The sequence below is a fragment of the Oryx dammah genome, unplaced genomic scaffold (assembly GCF_014754425.2).
Source record: "Oryx dammah isolate SB20612 unplaced genomic scaffold, SCBI_Odam_1.1 HiC_scaffold_23, whole genome shotgun sequence".
Classification (NCBI taxonomy): Eukaryota; Metazoa; Chordata; class Mammalia; order Artiodactyla; family Bovidae; genus Oryx; species Oryx dammah.
Window position 1 is genome coordinate 61930200 of NW_024070207.1, and position 20852 is coordinate 61951051.

Below are 20852 nucleotides of genomic sequence, written 5' to 3' on the forward strand. Positions count from 1 at the left end.
GTTCTAACTGTTGCTTCCTGAACTGCATACAGATTTCTCAAGAGGCAGGTTAGGTGGTCTGGTATTCCCATCTCTTTCAGAATTTTCCACAGTTTATTGTGATCCACACAGTCAAAGGCTTTGGCATAGTCAATACAGCAGAAATAGATGTTTTTCTGAAACTCTCTTGCTTTTTCCATGATCCAGCAGATGTTGGCAATTTGATCTCTGGTTCCTCTGCCTTTTCTAAAACCAGCTTCAACATCAGGGAGTTCATGGTTCACGTATTGCTGAAGCCTAGCTTGGAGAATTTTGAGCATTACTTTACTAGCATGTGAGATGAGTACAATTGTGCGGTAGTTTGAGCATTCTTTGGCATTGCCTTCCTTTGGGATTGGAATGAAAACTGACCTTTTCCAGTCTTGTGGCCACTGCTGAGTTTTCCACATTTGCTGGCATGTTGAGTGCAGCACTTTCACAGCATCATCTTTCAGGATTTGAAACAGCTCAACTGGAATTCCATCACCTCCACTAGCTTTGTTTGTAGTGATGCTTTCTAAGGCCCACTTGACTTCACTTTCCAAGATGTCTGGCTCTAGATTAGTGATCATATCGTCAAGATTATCTGGGTCGTGAAGATCTTTTTTGTACAGTTCTTCCGTGTATTCTTGTCACCTCTTCTTAATATCTTCTGCTTCTGTTAGGTCCAGACCATTTCTGTCCTTTATCGATCCCATCTTTGAATGAAATGTTTCCTTTGTATCTCTAATTTTCTTGAAGAGATCTCTAGTCTTTCCCATTCTGTTGTTTTCCTCTATTTCTTTGCATTGATCACTGAAGAAGGCTTTCTTATCTCTTCTTGCTCTTCTTTGGAACTCTGCATTCAGATGTTTATATCTTTCCTTTGCTCCTTTGTTTTTTGCCTCTCTTCTTTTCACAGCTATTTGTAAGGAAGGGTTAAAACCCATCAGTGAGAATTTAAAGCAGCAGGGGCTATTAATTCTCTGTAACAGTCCATACAACACTCCTGTTTTGGGTGTAAAAAGTCAAATGATAAATCTAGACATGTTCAAGATATACTAATAATGTGTCTAATCCTTATACTTTATTGTCTGAAATTCCTAAATGAGCCAAATATGACTTTAAGACAATTGAGAGGATTCTTGGGCATTACAGGCTATTGCCGCATTTGGATTCCAGGTTATAGGGAACTTACTCAGCCTTTATATAAACTTATAACTGAGACTCAGTAGGCCCAAGCTGACAAGCTTGTTTGGTCCCCAGAGACTTAAAAGGCTTTTAAGGCCCTTCAAACTGCTATCTTACAGGCTCCAACTTTGAGCTTGCACACAGGATCAGAGTTTAGTTTGCTACTGAAAAATGGTTATGGCCACCTTGCTTACTATTGTAAGCATTGTTACAATTGCTTTGCTAATGATTAAAGCTCATAAGTTTACTAATGGGTGAAATTTTACTGTACTGACTTCTCATGATGCAAGTGGGATCTTAAATTCTAAAGTTCAGAGTGACAATGGCTCTGTCTTAAAGCTGCTGTAACTCAAAGGGTGTCAAAAGTTCTAGGAATAGAATATCACACTATTCCTGGAGACCCCTATCTTCAGAAAAAGTTGAAAAGGCTAATGACATTATTAAAACACATCCATGTAAGCTAACTCAGGAAACACAAGACAGTTGGTTTACAGTTCTACCCATAGCTTTAATAGGTAACTATCCCCCACCCCCACACACACAAAAGAAGGGACTGTCTCTATGACAGATTGTTTTTGTGCACAGATATTGTCATAGATCCTGAAGCCTTAAAATTAACTATGACTCAGCTTTTAGCTTGTCAACAGACATTATTGGGAGGTTAACTCCTGACCCAGCCTTTAAGTCAAACAAACTGCTGTTTGAGCCAGGAATCGAGATGGGCCTGAGAATGTATATGGGCTTGTTTCTGCTGACTCCAAAAAGTCCTGAGTCAGCTGCTTGACCCTCAAGAAAACACCTTCTTGTCCTGGGCTCATTCCTACACCTCATTTCATAATTGACATAATTGCTGGGTCTGCAGACCACTCCCTTCTTCATCAGCTGAAGAATTCCCGTGGTGGTTTTCTCCACTTCAAGGAAAGGACTTTCTTCAACTCTGTGATGACATCTAGCAGTGCTAAGATGGACTGATGTAGCTATGGACATAATGTAACTTTTAATTTTAATTAGGTTTTAACTTGGTTTAATAACTCTTTTGCTTCACATCTATAACTGTAAAATAGGGTCTGTTTCTAACTGTTTGAAAGCTTTTAAGTTACAAATGATTGTCCAGGCTCCTATGAGTCCACAGAGTCCTCCAACTATTACTTGGGGCCCCTGGATCAGAGACCCTCAACATGAAGGTTAGGAGAATATGTTGCCTCAACAATTTAAGGGCAATGCTCCTCAACAGCAGGAAGTAGTTATGGAATGAAAATGACATCCCTTTCCCTTGACAACATAATTCTCCTAAAAGAAAAGGGGGGATGAGAGAGTTAACGCCTAGGTAGGCTTATAAAAAGTCCAGGGTTCCTGAGGAGAAAGGGGTCTGGGGCTCTCAAGGAGAAAAGGATAAATGTTTTTTTTTCTACATTGCTTTGTCTTAGTCAATATAACAATATATCTTGCTCAAGGATATATTTCTCCTTAACAAGAACCTTCTGACTAATCCTGTCATCTTAAAATGTATATTATGGGAGTCAGCCTGGGGAGGTCTTTCTATTGTTCATTCTAATCTTGTTAATTTAAGATGTATGCTGTGGGAGTGGGTCTGAAAAAAAAATATAAGGCCCTGATAAGACTAGCTAGGGGGGCATTCTCTGTCCCCCTTCTGATGTTTATGTCAGAAGCTTTCTCTGTCCCTTTTCTTATTTTAATAAAACTCTGCTACACAAAAGCTCTTGAGTGATCAAGCCTGGTCCCTGGTCCTGAAGCTAAATCTTCTTCAGAGATCACAAATTTGACATCGTGCACCAAAAATTATCACAGGTACATCTTAGAGTTAGCAGAGTATATGGAGAAACATGTGTAGACTAAAATAACTGGCGAGCTAAAGCTCTTATTGTCCTTACCCTGTCATGAAGATCTCAGATGAGCCCCCAAGATGATAGCTTATGGTGAACAATGTCAGATTCATGATCTCCAAAGAAGATTTAGCTTCAGGACCAAGAATCAGTCTTGATCACTCAAGAGCTTTTGTGTAGCAGAGTTTTATTAAAGTAAGAAAAGGGGCAGAGAAAGCTTCTGACATAGACATCAGAAGAGGAAGGAGAGTGCCCCTGTTTGTAGATTTTTAAAAGATGGTCATTCTGACTGGTGTGAGGTGATACCTCATAGCAGTTTTGTTTTGCATTTCTCTAATAATTGGTGATGTTGATCATCTTTTTACGTGCCTCATGGTCATCTGTATGTTTTCTTTGGAGAAATGTCTATTTAAGTCTTCCACCCACTTTTTATTAGGTTGTTTGTTCTTTTGATATGGAGCTGCAATGAGCTGTTTATATATATTTTGGAGATTAATCCCTTGTCAGTTGCTTTGTTTGCAAATATTTTCTCCCATTCTGAGGGCTGTGTTTTCATCTTGTTTCCCTAGGCTGTAGTTATGAGAAGGCCAGCCCCAGAGGGGGCCTTTCCTAGTTCCTGAGAGGGCAGGGTTGTAGAGTGGCTGCAATGGCGGCTCCATCTTGTCCACATTACTGATTAACAGCACTTTGCTTCTATGGCAGTCTTAATTTCCTCCACAAAAATTTCCAGTTGCAAATTTCCTCACTCCAGCTCCCTCAGGCTGTCTCCTTGCCTTCAGCAGCAGTCCTCCCCCCAGGTTCACTCCCCAATTACCATGTTCCAGCATCCAGCCTCCATGCCAACCGATGGACATGTGTCCCAGGCTGGGACATTCAGGGTTGTGGTGCAAACCATCTGTATAGGTTTCACTCTGTCCTGTCTGTTTCATTCTCCTCCTGTTTAATTCTCATACGACAGCCTCAGATGCCCTCCTTCTGTCCCAACTAATATCCTGTTGGTGAGGGCATTTCTCTGGATTTGAGAACCTCTCTGCTCCTTCAGCTCCACCCCCCTAGGAGTGCAGGTCCCCTCCTGTTTCCTTTCCTCTTCTTTTCCCCTTCTTTCTTTCATCTTACCCAGTTGGTATCTGAGGTCTTCTGCTAGTGTTCAGCTGGTGCTGTGTGAATCATTCCATCTGTAGATGTATTCTTGGTGCATTTGTGGAGAAAGATTAATTTCATGTTCTTCTAATCCTCCACCATTCCTTGCTTTCTCCTAGGAATTTGTATTGCTTGCAAACATCTTGGGTGATTCTCATGCAAGTAATCCTTAGACAATAGTATGATGAACACTAGCTTAAGCTATTGATAACACTAGGATTGGTCTGTGGAAAATTTGCCATTGGTAGCATTCTTTCTATAGCTATTGAACTTCTGTTTCTCACCAATGTGCTTTACTATAGTGAGGCAATACAAAATTATGGATGAGTGCTGATACTGAAATCGAAATAACCTGTGTGACCATTTCTGTTGTGTGATCTTGAGTATATTACCTTCCTGAGCCTCACTTTTCTTGTAAGCAAATTGTAAAGAGAATACTATAGTCTTGCATTACTGGGGACTATTGTAAAGGTTAAATGCATGCAGAACAATTAGCATAGTGCCTTGTACAGGAAATCATGTGTGGCATTGTTAGTTGTTATTTTGATTATAATAATTTAGCATCACAGAGTGAAGTAAGCCAGAAAGAAAAACACCAATACAGTATACTAACACACATATATGGAATTTAGAAAGATGGCAATGATGACCCTGTATTCAAGACAGCAAAAGAGACACAGATGTGTAGAGCGGACTTTTGGACTCAGAGGGAGAGGGAGAGGGTGGGATGATTTGGGAGAATGGCATTGAAACATGTATACTATCATTTAAGAAACAAATCGCCAGTCTATGTCCGATGTAGGATAGAGCATGCTTGGGGCTAGTGCACGGGGATGACCCAGAGAGATGTTATGGGGAGGGAGGTGGGAGGGGGGTTCATGTTTGGGAATGCATGTACACCCGTGGTGGATTCATGTCAATGTATGGCAAAGCCAATACAGTATTGAAAAATAAAATAAAATGTAACATGAACTTTTCCACCAGATTACAAATACTGAAGCTGTTTACAAGATCTAGTGTTGGTAATAATTTTGGAAAAACAGTATCTCACAATCACTTTTAAAAGAAGTGCAAAGTAATGCAATTTGGGGGAGGGAAGTATGACAATGTGTAAATAATTTTCAATGAAAATATCTTTTTTTTTTTTTGCCAGCAATCTGACTTCAAAGAGTTTATGGGAAGAAGATAATTGTGCAAATACTTTTTAAAAATTATATTCAATGTTCATTGTGGGAATGAGCATATTGGAAAACTTACTACTGATTAGAAAAAAAAAAAGAACTTGTTAAATGAATTATGGTATGTTTATAAAAAATAAAATACAGCCTTTGTAGATTTATATTTATTGACCTGGGAAATTGGCTAAATTATATTGCTTAACTAAAAAAAGAAAAAATAATAATTTAGAATCAGTCTTACTGGTAGATGGATTACCATGTAGACGAGCGGGAGAACAAGGAAAGCCCCATATTGTTTTCCTGTGAACCTAGAAAATGGGACTTAGTTATCCCACTGCATGTAAAGGAGAGAATAGAGTCCACAACATGAGACATCTGTCTATGTGATTCATGCAGTCAAGAAAGGAGCTTTTTCCAATCTTACTTTCTTATACTAATCCTATTGTAAAGGAAACCATTCCTATCCTCATGTTATCATTGCACTTTAAAAAATCTATACAATAAAATATATGTCCAAAAATAAACTGAAACTATGCATATATAAGATTGTGGGTAATGAGAGACAAATTTCTCATTTTCAGAGAAAGAAGTTACAAATAGGAAAAGGCAGAGGGCTAGAATGAAACCTGTTGTATTGAACTGGAATTGGAGATGAAAGCCAAAGACATGAATAGGAACTCATATCTTGTTTAGTGTGTATGGGAAGGACAGATACCAAAATGATTATAGATCTGTGAGCCAAGAAGCACGTAGAAGTAGTGAACCCAAGTAACAATGAGTACACCTAGTTTTCAGACCTTGATTTCTAATTACCATTCTCTAATGAAAGGAACCAAGACTACATGGAGAAATTCCTGATTCTTGGTCTAGGGCAGTGAATATAAAAGATTAGTGTGGAGAATCTTGTTGTCCCAGAAAGTAAGGAAGTGTTCAATAAACAAAGAGCATATGTCATAGGTACAGAGCAGCCAGCCTGGAGATTCCCAATGGCCAAAACTAGAGTAATCTGAACAACAAAATAAATAGTGATACTATTGGATTATAGCCCATTCAATAAAATATTCCTCTGTCCATACTTATGTAAATAAGTGATTGGATACATAATTAAAAGAGAAAGAAGAAATACCTCTTTCTTTGAGAAGGATTTGAATCAATACATGTAGAAGAAATGAAGGAAAAAAAAATTTTAAGTCACCATTAGGCAAATATCACAGTAAATAACTGTTGCAAGCAAAAATCTTAGATGGATGTTAAAATCTTTGGGCAAAATCATAATGAGAAACAATCTCTATAATTTCAAAGAACCTCTCCCACCAGATGTATATTAGATAGAAGAGGGGGGCTTAGTAACTATGCAGTGCAGAAATCTTTCAGACCAAATGATCAAAATTAGTATGACCTGTATGAGATATGAAAAGGCAAAATGATAGGATACCAAAAGAGGAATTCCCCAGGTCAGTAGGTGCCCAATATGCTACTGGAGATCAGTAGAGAAATACCTCCAGAAAGAATGAAGGGATGGAGCCAAAACAAAAACAATACCCAGTTGTGCATGTGACTGGTTTTAGAAGCAAGATCCAATGCTGTAAGAGCAATATGGCATAGGAACCTGGAATGTCAGGTTCATGAATCAAGGCAAATTGGAAGTGGCCAAACAAGAGATGGCAAGGGTGAAGGTTGACATCCTAGGAATCAGCAAACTAAAATGGACTGGAATGGGTGAATTTAACTCAGATGACCATTATATCTACTACTGTGGGCAGGAATCCCTCAGAAGAAATGGAGTAGCCATCATGGTCAACAAAAGAGTCCAAAATGCAGTACCTGGATGCAATCTCAAAAACGACAGAATGATATCTGTTCGTCTCCAAGGCAAACCATTCAATACCACAGTTATCCAAGTCTATGCCCCAACCAGTAATGCTGAAGAAGCTGATGTTGAACGGTTCTATGAAGACCTACAAGACCTTTTAGAACTAACACCCAAAAAAGATGTCCTTTTCATTATAAGGGACTGGAATGCAAAAGTAGGAAGTCAAGAAACACCTGGAGTAACAGGCAAATTTGGCCTTGGAATGCAGAATGAAGCAGGGCAAAGACTAATAGAGTTTTGCCAAGAAAACGTACTGGTCATAGCAAACACCCTCTTCCAACAACACAACAGAAGACTCTACACATGGACATCACCAGATGGTCAACACTGAAATCAGATTGATTATATTCTTTGCAGCCAAAGATGGAGAAGCTGTATACAATCAACAAAAACAAGACCAGGAGCTGACTGTGGCTCAGATCATGAACTCCTTATTACCAAATTCAGACTTAAATTGAAGAAAGTAGGGAAAACTGCTAGACCATTCAGGTATGACCTAAATCAAATCCCTTATGATTATACAGTGGAAGTGAGAAATAGATTTAAGGGTCTAGATCTGATAGATAGAGTGCCTGATGAACTATGGAATGAGGTTCATGACATTGTACAGGAGACAAGGATCAAGATCATCCCATGGAAAAGAAATGCAAAAAAGCAAAATGGCTGTCTGGGGAGGCCTTGCAAATAGCTGTGAAAAGAAGAGAAGCAAAAAGCAAAGGAGAAAAGGAAAAATATAAGCATCTGAATGCAGAGTTCCAAAGAATAGCAAGAAGAGATAAGAAAGCCTTCTTCAGCAATCAATGCAAAGAAATTGAGGAAAACAACAGAATGGGAAAGACTAGAGATCTCTTCAGGAAAATTAGAGATACCAAGGGAACATTTCATGCAAAGATGGGCTCGATAAAGGACAGAAATGGTCTGGACCTAACAGAAGCAGAAGATATTAAGAAGAGGTGGCAAGAATACACAGAAGAACTATACAAAAAATATCTTCACAACCCAGATAATCATGATGATCTGATCGTTAATCTAGAGCCGGACATCTTGGAATATGAAGTCAAGTGGGCCTTAGAAAGCATCACTACGGACAAAGCTAGTGGAGGTGATGGAATTCCAGTTGAGCTGTTTCCAGTCCTGAGGGATGATGCTGTGAAAGTGCTGCACTCAACATGCCAGCAAATGTGGAAAACTCAGCAGTGGCCATAAGACTGGAAAAGGTCAGTTTTCATTCCACTCCCAAAGGAAGGCAATGCCAAAGAATGCTCAAACTACCACACAATTGCACTCATCTCACAGGCTAGTAAAGTAATGCTCAAAATTCTCCAAGCCAGGCTTCAGCAATACGTGAACCATGAACTCCCTGATGTTGAAGCTGGTTTTAGAAAAGGCAGAGGAACCAGAGATCAAATTGCCAACATCTGCTGGATCATGGAAAAAGCAAGAGAGTTCCAGAAAAACATCTATTTCTGCTTTATTGACTATGCCAAAGCCTTTGACTGTGTGGATCACAATAAACTGTGGAAAATTCTGAAAGAGATGGGAATACCAGACCACCTAACCTGCCTCTTGAGAAATCTGTATGCAGGTCAGGAAGCAACAGTTAGAACTGGACATGGAACAACAGACTGGTTCCAAAGAGGAAAAGGAGTACGTCAAGGCTGTATACTGTCACCCTGCTTATTTAACTTCTATGCAGAGTACATCATGAGAAACGCTGGACTGGAAGAAACACAAGCTGGAATCAAGATTGCCGGAAGAAATATCAATAACCTCAGATATGCAGATGACACCACCCTTATGGCAGAAAGTGAAGAGCAACTAAAAAGCTTCTTGATGAAAGTGAAAGAGGAGAGCAAAAAAGTTGGCTAAAATCTCAACATTCAGAAAACGAAGATCATGGCATCCGGTCCCATCACTTCATGGGAAATAGACGGGGAAACAGTGGAAACAGTATCAGACTTTATTTTTTGGGGCTCCAAAATCACTGCAGATGGCGACTGTAGCCATGAAATTAAAAGACGCTTACTCCTTGGAAGAAAGGTTATGACCAACCTAGATAGCATATTCAAAAGCAGAGACATTACTTTGCCGACTAAGGTCCGTCTAGTCAAGGCTATGGTTTTTCCTGTGGTCATGTATGGATGTGAGAATTGGACTGTGAAGAAGGCTGAGCGCCGAAGAATTGATGCTTTTGAACTGTGGTGTTGGAGAAGACTCTTGAGAGTCCCTTGGACTGCAAGGAGATCCAACCAGTCCATTCTGAAGGAGATCAACGCTGGGATTTCTTTGGAAGGAATGATGCTGAATTGAAACTCCAGTACTTTGGCCACCTCATGGAAAGAGTTGGCTCATTGGAAAAGACTCTGATGCTGGGAGGGATTGGGGGCAGGAGGAGAAAGGGACGACAGAGGTTGAGATGGCTGGATGGCATCACTGACTCGATGGACATGAGTCTGAGTGAACCCCGGGAGATGGTGATGAACAGGGAGGCCTGGCGTGCTGTGATTCATGGGGTCGCAAAGAGTCAGACACCACTGAGCGACTGAACTGAACTGACTAACTGTATGAGATATTCAGAGAAGGCAATGGCAACCCACTCCAGTACTCTTGCCTGGAAAATCCCATAGACGGAGGAGCCTGGTAGGCTGCAGTCCATGGGATCATTAACAGTTGGACACAACTGAGCGACTTCACCTTCACTTTTCACTTTCATGCATTGGAGAAGGAAATGGCAACCCACTCCAGTGTTCTTGCCTGGAGAATCCCAGGGATGGGGGAGTCTGGTGGGCTGCCACCTATGGTGTCGCACAGAGTCAGATACGACTGAAGCGACTTAGTAGTAGCAGTAGTAGTACTAGATATTTTATGATGAATTGAAAAGGGAATGTCACCTCTGTGGTGTTCATGCAAAAATACATAATCTCAATTCTAATCATAAAAGATGGAAAGACAGAGAAACTGTCACAGACAAAAGTAGACACAGAAGACAGGACAACTGGGTGAAACATGGTCCTCCTGGAGAAGAAAGTGTATTTCTAATAAAAGTTGGTAGAATTCTGAAAAGGTCCGTAGATTAATATGTATGTATTGTACAATAAATAGTATTTGTTCAAGTTAATTTTTAGTTTTTCTAAACAAAAAATTTTCCATGCAATAAAACTAGAATCTTTTGGTTTCCTATGTGAATATTTTCCATACAGATTCAGCAAATATATTTCTCCCTTCACAGCACATCACAATTTTCCAAGACAGATTAATTTAGCAGGGGACTATTTTCAAGGACTATTGATTAAAAACTCTCAAGTGAATAAAACTTAATCTATAAAATTGATTTGTTCCCAATAGTATTTTTCTTGGATGGTGTATTGTAAATTGACAACTTTAACATCACTAAAAATCATAACATAAAATATACCATCACTATGGTTGTGATCTTACGTTTAAAAGCAATAGTACGTCACTCATAAACCAAGATAATATTTCACTGTCTAGAGACATGTTGTATTGTGATTATACATTTTTTTTGACCATGTCATATGACTTACGGGATCTTTTTAGTAACCTAATCAGGAATTGAAATTGGGCCATTGGCAGGGACAGTGCAGAGTACTAACTATTGACTATGCTGAGCTTGGTCGATCAGTCATCTCTGACTCTTTGAGACACCATGGACTGTAGCCCACCAGGCTCCTTTGTCCATTGAGAGTCAGGGAATTCCCTGATTGTACTTTTAAATTCATTTGAATCTTTATGGTATCAAATCTACTAGGGAATGAATTGTTTATGTCCCAGGGGAAGAATTTATTATCTACTTAAGTAGAGAGTAAAGATTTAGAAAGCAAATTTCTAATCTCCAAATGCCTGTCATCTGAGGCTGTGAGATTTCAACTGCAGGGTAGGTTTTATTTACTAATGTGGTCCAGAAATATTGGTATCATTGCCTACTGGTCTCAGGAATCATGTAAAAAATGCTGGTAAAACCAGTGCCAGTCCTGTGGGAAGCTATTAATGCCAATTATGTGTAATCAATGACCTTTGAATATATTCAAAGTCGGTTCACAAAACAATATATATACCCTAGAGTAATGTGTGGTCAGAAATTAGAAACAAATGAAACTTGGAGAAAAACCTTTGTAAACTATGCCAAAATAGATACTTGCTCTCTCATGTTCAAAACAAATGTGCTGAATCAGTTACATATTAAAAACATGGGTGAATAATTACTGAATTAAATTTAATTTACCTTAAATCAGTTAAACTAACAAATTGCCTGTTCAACAATCATTTCAAAACCCCAAAAGTAAAGAAAACAGAAATGTAAAATATTACTTTTTTTCCAGAATAATTCTCTTCTACAAGAAGGGTACCAGCTGGTTAAGATCACCAATTGAACTAGTTAATTGGAGCAGTGAATGGGACATATAAATGTTGCCATTGGGATTACAATTGAGACATTGGGAAAATCTGTCACTCTCCTTTCTGAACTTTTTCTTCTCTTGGCTATAACCCTTTTTCACTTTCCTCCCCTATTACCTACAAATCAGCTTCAAAGTGCTTATTCATAACCCCCTTTCACCAGAAGATGCCCTTGATGTTTTTCATGTTTCTAAGAATGTGCCTGGCACATAGCAGACACTATAAGTGTTTTATCAAATGAATAAACAGGTATTAGAGCATTAGAAGTTTAATAGAGGAAGATGTTTTGGGGAAAATGGCACTTTCTCACTGTACACTGAAATCATACCCTAAAGGATCTTCCTTTCTTTTACTTATTAGTAGTTCTAAAATCAGAAGAAACATAAGAGGATTTTCAATTTCAAATGGTAAGTTTTCTTTCACACCATAAATTAGATCAGAGGTAGATTTGTGGAAGGAAAAAGAATAATTCTGATTTTTGTTCTTGGGGCTGTTGACTGGGAAAAAAAATACAGAAACACAATCTAAAAGCTCAGAAATATGTTTTATTTGGGGAATTACTGAGGACTATAACCTGGTATATAGTCATTTAGCTCTGAGAAACTGTTCTAAAGATATAATAAAAGGGCACCAGCAGAGGATTAGCTGGGAGTCCCAGGTCAGCATCTTTGTGGAAAGGGGCTCAGACTCCTTTCATGTCCACGCTGACTGGGGCTGAATTTCCTGATGACACATGTGACACTGGGAGGAAAATGTCATCCAAAAACAGAAGACATTGTCTCCTAATATAATCTTTCCACCGTGCCTGTAAATTACATGTGGACTCTGAGTGAACTGAATCTGGATTGGCTTTTAGTGTGTGTTAAAACTCATCACCAAACCAAAGATGTATAGACCTTTCATTGCTTTCTTCTAAAATTTTTATATATATTTTTTTGCTTTTATGTTGTTCCATGTGTTTTTTCTTTTTTAAAAAATACATTTTTCCTTTTTTTTTTTGTTATATTGCTTTATTCATCACCTGGAACTCTGCTTTTGTTTTGTTTTGTTAGTTTTGTTTCTAATTGTTTGATTTCATTTGTCTGCTTGTTCTCTTGTTTTTTTCTTTGGTTCTATTTTTAATTATTTTCTGTGTGAGGGTGTATGTTTCTCTGTTCTTGTTTCTGTTTGATTTTAATTCTACCATTTGTCTGGGGGTTCATTTGTCACTTTTTTAAAAATCCCCTTTTTTGCCAAGAGGAGTAGCTTACAAGGTCTTTGTTCCCAAAACAGAAGTCAGGTCTGTGCCTCAGGGGTGGGAGCCCAAAGTCAAGGAAGCTGGACGACCAAAGAATTCCTGGCCACAGAGAATATTAGTCAACAAGAGATCTCAGGGAAACCTCCATCCAAATCCAAGATCTGACGCCACCCAATTGGCTATAGCACCCACCACTGGATGCCACATGCCAAAAAACAAGACAGAAACACAAACCTACCCATCAGCAGACAGGCTGCTTAAAAGAGTACTAAACCCAGAGAAACCCATGCCCAAGTTAAGAGAAACCCAAGTAAGATGGTAGGTGTTGCAAGAGGGCATCAGAGGGCAGACACACTGAAACCATACTCACAGAAAACTAGTCAATCTAATCACACTAGGACCACAGCCTTGTCTAACTCAATGAAACTAAGACATGCTCATGGGGCAACCCAAGACGGGCAGGTCATGGTGGAGAGGTCGGACAGAATGTGGTCCACTGGAGAAGGGAATGGCAAACGACTTCAGTATTCTTGCCTTGAGAACCCCATGAACAGTATGAAAAGGCAAAATGATAGGATACCAAAAGAGGAACTCCCCAGGTCAGTAGGTGCCCAGCACGCTATTGGAGATCAGTGGAGAAGTAACTCCAGAAAGAATGAAGGGATGGAGCCAAAGCAAAAACAATACCCAGCTGTGGATGTGACTGGTGATAGAAGCAAGGTCCAAAGCTGTAAAGAGCAATATGGCATAGGAACCTGAAATGTCAGGTCCATGAATCAAGGCAAATTGGAAGTGGTCAACAAGACATGGCAAGAGTGAACATTGACATTCTAGGAATCAGCGAACTAAAATGGACTGGAATGGGTGAATTTAACTCAGATGACCATTATATATACTACTGTGGGCAGGAATCCCTCAGAAGAAATGGAGTAGCCATCATGGTCAACAAAAGAGTCCAAAATGCAGTAGTCAGATGCAATCTCAAAAACGACAGAATGATCTCTGTTCGTTTCCAAGGCAAACCATTCAATATCACAGTTATCCAAGTCTATGCCCCAACCAGTAATGCTGAAGAAGCTGATGTTGAACGGTTCTATGAAGACCTACAAGACCTTTTAGAACTAACACCCAAAAAAGATGTCCTTTTCACTATAGGGGAATAGAATGCAAAAGTAGGAAGTCAAGAAACACCTGGAGTAAGAGGCAAATTTGGTCTTGGAATGCGGAATGAAGCAGGGCAAAGACTAACAGAGTTTTGCCAAGAAAATGTACTGGTCATAGCAAGCACGCTTTTCCAACAACACAAGAGAAGACTCTACACATGAACATCACCAGATGGTCAACACCGAAATCAGATTGATTATATTCTTTGCAGCCAAACATGGAGAAGCTATATACAGTCAACAAAAACAAGACCAGGAGCTGACTGTGGCTCAGATCATGAACTCCTTATTATCAAATTCAGACTTAAATTGAAGAAAGTAGGGAAAACCGCTAGACCATTCAAGTATGACCTAAATCAAATTCCTTATGATTATACAGTGGAAGTGAGAAATAGATTTAAAAGCCTAGATCTGATAGGTAGAGTGCCTGATGAACTATGGAATGAGGTTCATGACATTGTACAGGAGACAGGGATCAAGATCATCCCATGGAAAAGAAATGCTAAAAAGCAAAATGGCTGCCTGGGGAAGCCTTAGAAATAGCTGTGAAAAGAAGAGAGGAGAAAACCAAAGGAGAAAAGGAAAGATATAAGCATCTCAATGCAGAGTTCCAGAGAATAGCAAGAAGAGATAAGAAAGACTTCTTCAGCAATCAATGCAAAGAAATAGAGGACAAGAACAGAACGGGAAAGACCAGAGATCTTTTCAAGAAAATTAAAGCTACCAAGGGAACATTTCTTGTAAAGATGGGCTCAGTAAAGGACAGAAATGGTCTGGACCTAACAGAAGCAGAAGATATTAAGAAGAGGTGGCAAGAATACACAGAAGAACTGTACAAAAAAATATCTTCATGACCCAGATAATCATGATGGTGTGATCACTCATACAGAGCCAGACATCCTGGAATGTGAAGTCAAGTGGGCCTTAGAAAGCATCACTACAAAGAAAGCTAGTGGAGGTGATGGAATTCCAGTTGAGCTGTTTCAAATCCTGAAAGATGATGCTGTGAAAGTGCTGCACTCAACATGCCAGCAAATGTGGAAAACTCAGCAGTGGCCAGAGGACTGGAAAAGTTGTTTTCATTCCAATTCCAAAGAAAGGCAATGCCAAAGAATGCTCAAACTACCGCACAATTGCACTCATCTCATATGTTAGTAAAATGATGCTCAAAATTCTCCAAGCCAGGCTTCAGCAATATGTGAACCGTGAACTTCCTGATGTTCAAAGTGGTTTTAGAAAAGGCAGAGGAACCAGAGATCAAGTTGCCAACATCCGCTGGATCATGGAAAAAGCAATAGAATTCCAGAAAAACATCTATTTCTGCTTAATTGACTATGCCAAAGCCTTTGACTGTGTGGATCACAATAAACTGTGGAGAATTCTGAAAGAGATGGGAATACCAGACCACTTCACCTGCCTCTTGAGAAACCTATAAAAAGGTCAGGAAGCAACAGTAAGAACTGGACATGTAACAACAGACTGGTTCCAAATAGGAAAAGGAGTACGTCAAGGCTGTATATTGTCACCCTGCTTATTTAACCTAAATGCAGAGTACATCATGAGAAACGCTGGACTGGAAGAAACACAAGCTGGAATCTAGATTGCCAGGAGAAATATCAATAACCTCAGATATGCAGATGACACCACCCTTATGGCAGAAAGTGAAGAGCAACTAAAAAGCCTCCTGATGAAAGTGAAAGAGGAGAGTGAAAAAGTTGGCTTAAAGCTCAACATTCAGAAAACGAAGATCATGGCATCCAGTCCCATCACTTCATGGCAAATAGATGGGAAAACAGTGGAAACAGTACCAGACTTTATTTTTCTGGGCTCCTAAATCACTGCAGATGGTGACTGTAGCCATGAAATTAAAAAACGCTTACTCCTTGGAAGAATAGTTATGACCAACCTAGATAGCATATTCAAAAGCAGAGACATTACTTTGCCAACAAAGGTCCATCTAGTCAAGGCTATGGTTTTTCCTGTGGTCATGTATGGATGTGAGAGATGCACTGTGAAGAGGGCTGAGCGCTGAAGAATTGATGCTTTTGAACTGTTTTGATGGAGAAGACTCTTGAGAGTCCCTTGGACTGCAAGGAGATCCAACCAGTCCATTCTGAAGGAGATCAGCCCTGGGATTTCTTTGGAAGGAATGATGCTAAAGCTGAAACTCCAGTACTTAGGCCACCTCATGTGAAGTGTTGACTCATTGGAAAAGACTCTGATGCTGGGAGGGATTGTGGGCAGGAGGTGAAGGGGATGACAGAGGATGAAATGGCTAGATGGCATCATTGACTCGATGGACATGGGTCTCAGTGAACTCCGGGAGTTAGTGATGGACAGGGAGGTCTGGCGTGCTGTGATTCATGGGGTCGCAAAGAGTTGGACACGACTGAGCAACTGAACTGAACTGAAGCCCAGAGATATCCAAAACCCACCACCTGAAATGATCCTCTCATCAGAGGAAAAGACTCAGTTCCACCACCCTGAATGCAGGTATCAGTCCTTCCCACCATGAAGCCTACACAGGCTACTGGAGTAATTTACCCACCGAGGCAGAGATCAGATAAACACTGTAAGTTAGACAAAATGAAATAAAAGAAAAATATCTTGCAGACAAAGTAGAAAGGCAAAAGTATACAAGACCAAATAAATGTAGAGGAAACATGCAATCTACCTGAAAAAAAAAAATCAGAGTAATGATAGTAAAAATGATTCAAAATCTTGACAATAGAATGGATAACATACAAGAAATGATTAACAAGGACCTAGGAGAACTAAAGAACCAACTGTGATGAACAACACAATAACTGAAATTTAAAATACACTGGAAAGAATCAAGGGCTTCCCTGGTAGCTCAGCTGGTAAAGAATCCACCTGCAATGCAGGAGACCTAGGTTCAATCCCTGGGTTGGGAAGGTCCCCTAGAGGAGGGCATGCAACAGCCCACTCCAGTATTCTTGCCTGGAGAATCCACATGGACAGAGGAGACTGGTGCACCTGAGCAACTAAGCCCAGCACAGCAGAGAAGGAATCAATATCAGCCTAATAGAGAGAAGGATGGAGAAGTGAGCTGGAAGATAAAATGGTGGTAATAACTGTTGAAGAGCAGAATAGAGAAAAAGAATGAAAATAATTGAGGACAGACTCAGAGACTTCTGGGACACACTTAACACATCAAAATCTGAAATGTAGAAAAGAAGAAGAGGAAGAGTCTAAGAAAATATTTGAAGATATTACAGTCACCCAAGTCTAGGAAGTGAAGAGAGTCCCATACAGGATACACAAAATAAGAAACATGCTAAAACACATATTAATCAAATTAAAAAAATTAAACACACAGAAAAATATTAAAACCAACAAGGGAAAAGCAACAAATAACATACAAGAAAGCTCCCACAAGGTTAAGGGCTTGTCTTTCAGCAGAAGCTCTGCAGGCCAGAAGGGAGAGGCAGAATATATTTAAGGTAATGGAAGGGGAAAATCTACAACCAAGAATACTCAGCAAGGATCTCATTTAGTTTCAATGAAGAAATCACTAACCTTACAGACAAGCAAAAGTTAAGAGAATTCAGTACCACCAAACCAGCTTTACAACAAATGCTAAAGGAATTTCTCTAGACAGGAAATACCAGAGAAGGAAAGGATTTAAAACAAACAAACAAACAGGTTCTGAAGATGGCTGCCATTGAAAGGTGATAAAATCACTCTTGATCTGGTTTTTCTGGGTCTGGCATCTGAGAGGTTCTGATAGAATAAAGGTACTTCTTTCTGCTACTCTCTTGAGATCTCTTTATGGCAGGTCTAGATATCCAGGAATTGGAGACACTGAAACTGAGTGATGGGACAAGTGACTGCCCAAGGGGCAGCAGAGCCAGATCCAGAGTCATCTTGTAGCCCTCATTTAGATTGAACTTAGTTTCAGTCAAGTGCTTAAGTTTGTGCCTTGCACAAATTTCAGATCAAGTTCGTGGAGTAGGAAGATCCTGCACTCACTTCCTCCCAGGGACACAACAAAACTACAACCATATATAGAACCACTGTCTCTGAGAACTGACCCGAAGACTAGCACAACAGATTTTCTACAACTAAGGGTATAAGGAAAAGGCCACATTGAGAAAAGTAGGAGGTACAGAGTCCTGATCTAGTGAGAACCACCCACCTCCCCACATACATTCCTGTGGGGCAACCCACAAAGAGGAGAGATATCACAACTGCAGAGATACCCCCTGAGGACCAGGGGTTCAACTCTCACATCAAACTGGGGAACCTGCACTAGGAAGCTGAGCCTCCATAAGAGCTGGCTTTGAAAACCAGCAGGACTTACATCTGGGGGAGCCTAGGTGCTGTGGGAAAGGGAAAGGACTTCACTCTTAAAAGACTCATGTAGAAACTCACTCACTCCAAAGCCCATTACAGAGGGAGCAGCTTGAAAAGCACCTGGGCCATACAAGAAGGAGAGTCATTGAGTAATTTCAGGGCTTGCAACAGAGGGGCAGGGGTCCAGTGGAACTTTTGGGATGGAAGTACTGGCAGACATCATTTGTTTTTACTTTCTTTCCACTTAGCTGGCCTGGTGCTGCTGAGCACCATTTCTATCAGTTTCCATCAGCCTAAATAACATTGATATTGCCCTGCCCCTGATTTCCCCTGAGAACTCAAGAGACCAGGCCTATGCACCAGCACCCCCTCCCTGCAGCAGTTTCAGCCAGATCCTGTAGATATTTGGACTTGGAACCAGGTCAACCTACTAAGGCCATCTGCAGTGGCCACATCCAAGTCTGCCTGGGGACCAACCTCACCCAGCAGCACACCTGCAACAACTGCTGTCCACCCATCACAGGAGGGCACATGCAGCCCACAGAGGGGATACCCCTGGGATGCCTGGCTCTGTTGACCAGGAGATATTGTACCACTATACCCTATAGGACACCTCCTACATAAGACTAGCACCATTCTTTCAAAGCGGGGTGACAAATGAAGCTGATATATGTAAACAAACGAGTTAGGCAAAATGAAGAGACTACAGAATATCTTTAAAACATGAGGAGATATCAGAAAAACAACTAAATGAAGAGGAGATAAGAGATTTATCAGATAAAGAATTCAGAGTAACACTCGTAAAGATGTTCATCAGAATCAGACTCAATAGAAAACTGAACGAATTTGATGAGAGAATCAATGAAAGTCTAGGCAAATTGTAAGCCTCCTTCAACAAAGGGCTAGAAACTATAAAGAAAGATTTATAACACTTGAGTTCATTTACTGAATCAAAAAAATACACTAGTGGAAGCCAGCAGGAAGTCAGAGAATGCAAAAAAACAAATCAGTGATCTGGGACAAGAGTAGTAAAAGTCACTCAATCAGAATAGCAGAAAGGAAAGAGAATAAAACAGTAAAAATTAAGAATAGGTCCCAGGAGGGTTCCAGACTCCTCTCCCCACTCCCAGCACGTGCCCACTCTACTGCCAGGGTGCCCCAAAGGAAGGTCAGCTCTGCATCAGGAGTGGTGGAGGTGCCCAAGAGGAGACCTGGGAGGTTGTCAACTAAATCTGCCCCTGTCAAAGTGGAAACAAAGCCAAAGAAGGTAGCAGGAAATGATAAATCTTCACATAGAAAAGTGCAAACAAAAGGGGAAAAGGGAGCAATGAGAAAACAGGTGGAAGTGGCCAACCAAGAGACTGAAGATTTACTTGCATCAAACGGAGAGATTTAAAAGAAGGAGAGCCCAGCCTTTGATGGAGCAGGAAAGAAACAAGTTATGTGTGATTAATATCACACACTCGAGTCTATCAGGGGTCCCTGTGTACCTTCTCGTACAATCCAGAGGAATATTTTATCAATTATTTTGTAAATGCAATTTTTTTAGTAGATCTAGTAGTATTTTTAAAAAGGTGGAAATCCTACCACATCCATTTTAAAGTGCAAGTGTTTTTTTGTTTGTTTGTTTTGTTTTGTTTTGTTTTGTTTAATTTAACTGGAGCATAATTGATTTACACCATTGGAATCAGCAGTACAAAAAAAAAAAAAAAACACCCTAAAACAATTAAGAAAGTGGTAATAGGATTATGCATATCAAAATTACCTTAAATGTATATGGATTAAATGCTCCAATCAAAAGACACAAACTAGATGAATGGATACAAAGACAGTTCAGTTCAGTTGCTCAGTCCTGTCCGACTCTTTGCAACCCCATGAATCGCAGCACACCAGGCCTCCCTGTTCACTCAGACTCATGTCCATCGAGTTAGTGATGCCTTCTAGCCATCTCATCCTCTGTCGTCCCCTTCTCCTCCTGCCCCCAATCCCTCCTAGCATCAGAGTCTTTCCCAATGAGTCAACTCTTCTCATGAGGTGGCCAAAGTACTAGAGTTTCAGCTTTAGCATCATTCCTTCCAAAGAAATCCCAGGGTTGATCTCCTTCAGAATGGACTGGTTGGATCTCCTTGCAGTCCAAGGGACTCTCAAGAGTCTTCTCCAACACCACAGTTCAAAAGCATCAATTCTTTGGCGCTCAGCCTTCTTCACAGTCCAACTCTCATATCCATACATGACTACTGGAAAAACCATAGCCTTGACTAGACTGACCTTAGTCAAAAAGTAATATCTCTGCTTTTGAATATGCTATCTAGGTTGGTCATAACTTTTCTTCCAAGGAGTAAGCATATTTTAATTTCATGGCTGCAGTCACCATCTGCAGTGATTTTTGAGCCCCCAAAAATAAAGTCTGGCACTGTTTTCACTGTTTCCTCATCTATTTGCCATGAAGTGATGGGACCGGATGCCATGATCTTCATTTTCTGAATGTTGAGCTTT

At 40.1% G+C, this 20852-nt stretch overlaps 1 pseudogene; it reads left to right on the forward strand.

Moving 5' to 3' along the window:
• Positions 1-19162: 19162 nt before the first annotated feature.
• Positions 19163-19899, forward strand: LOC120881607 (annotated as a pseudogene).
• Positions 19900-20852: the final 953 nt, after the last annotated feature.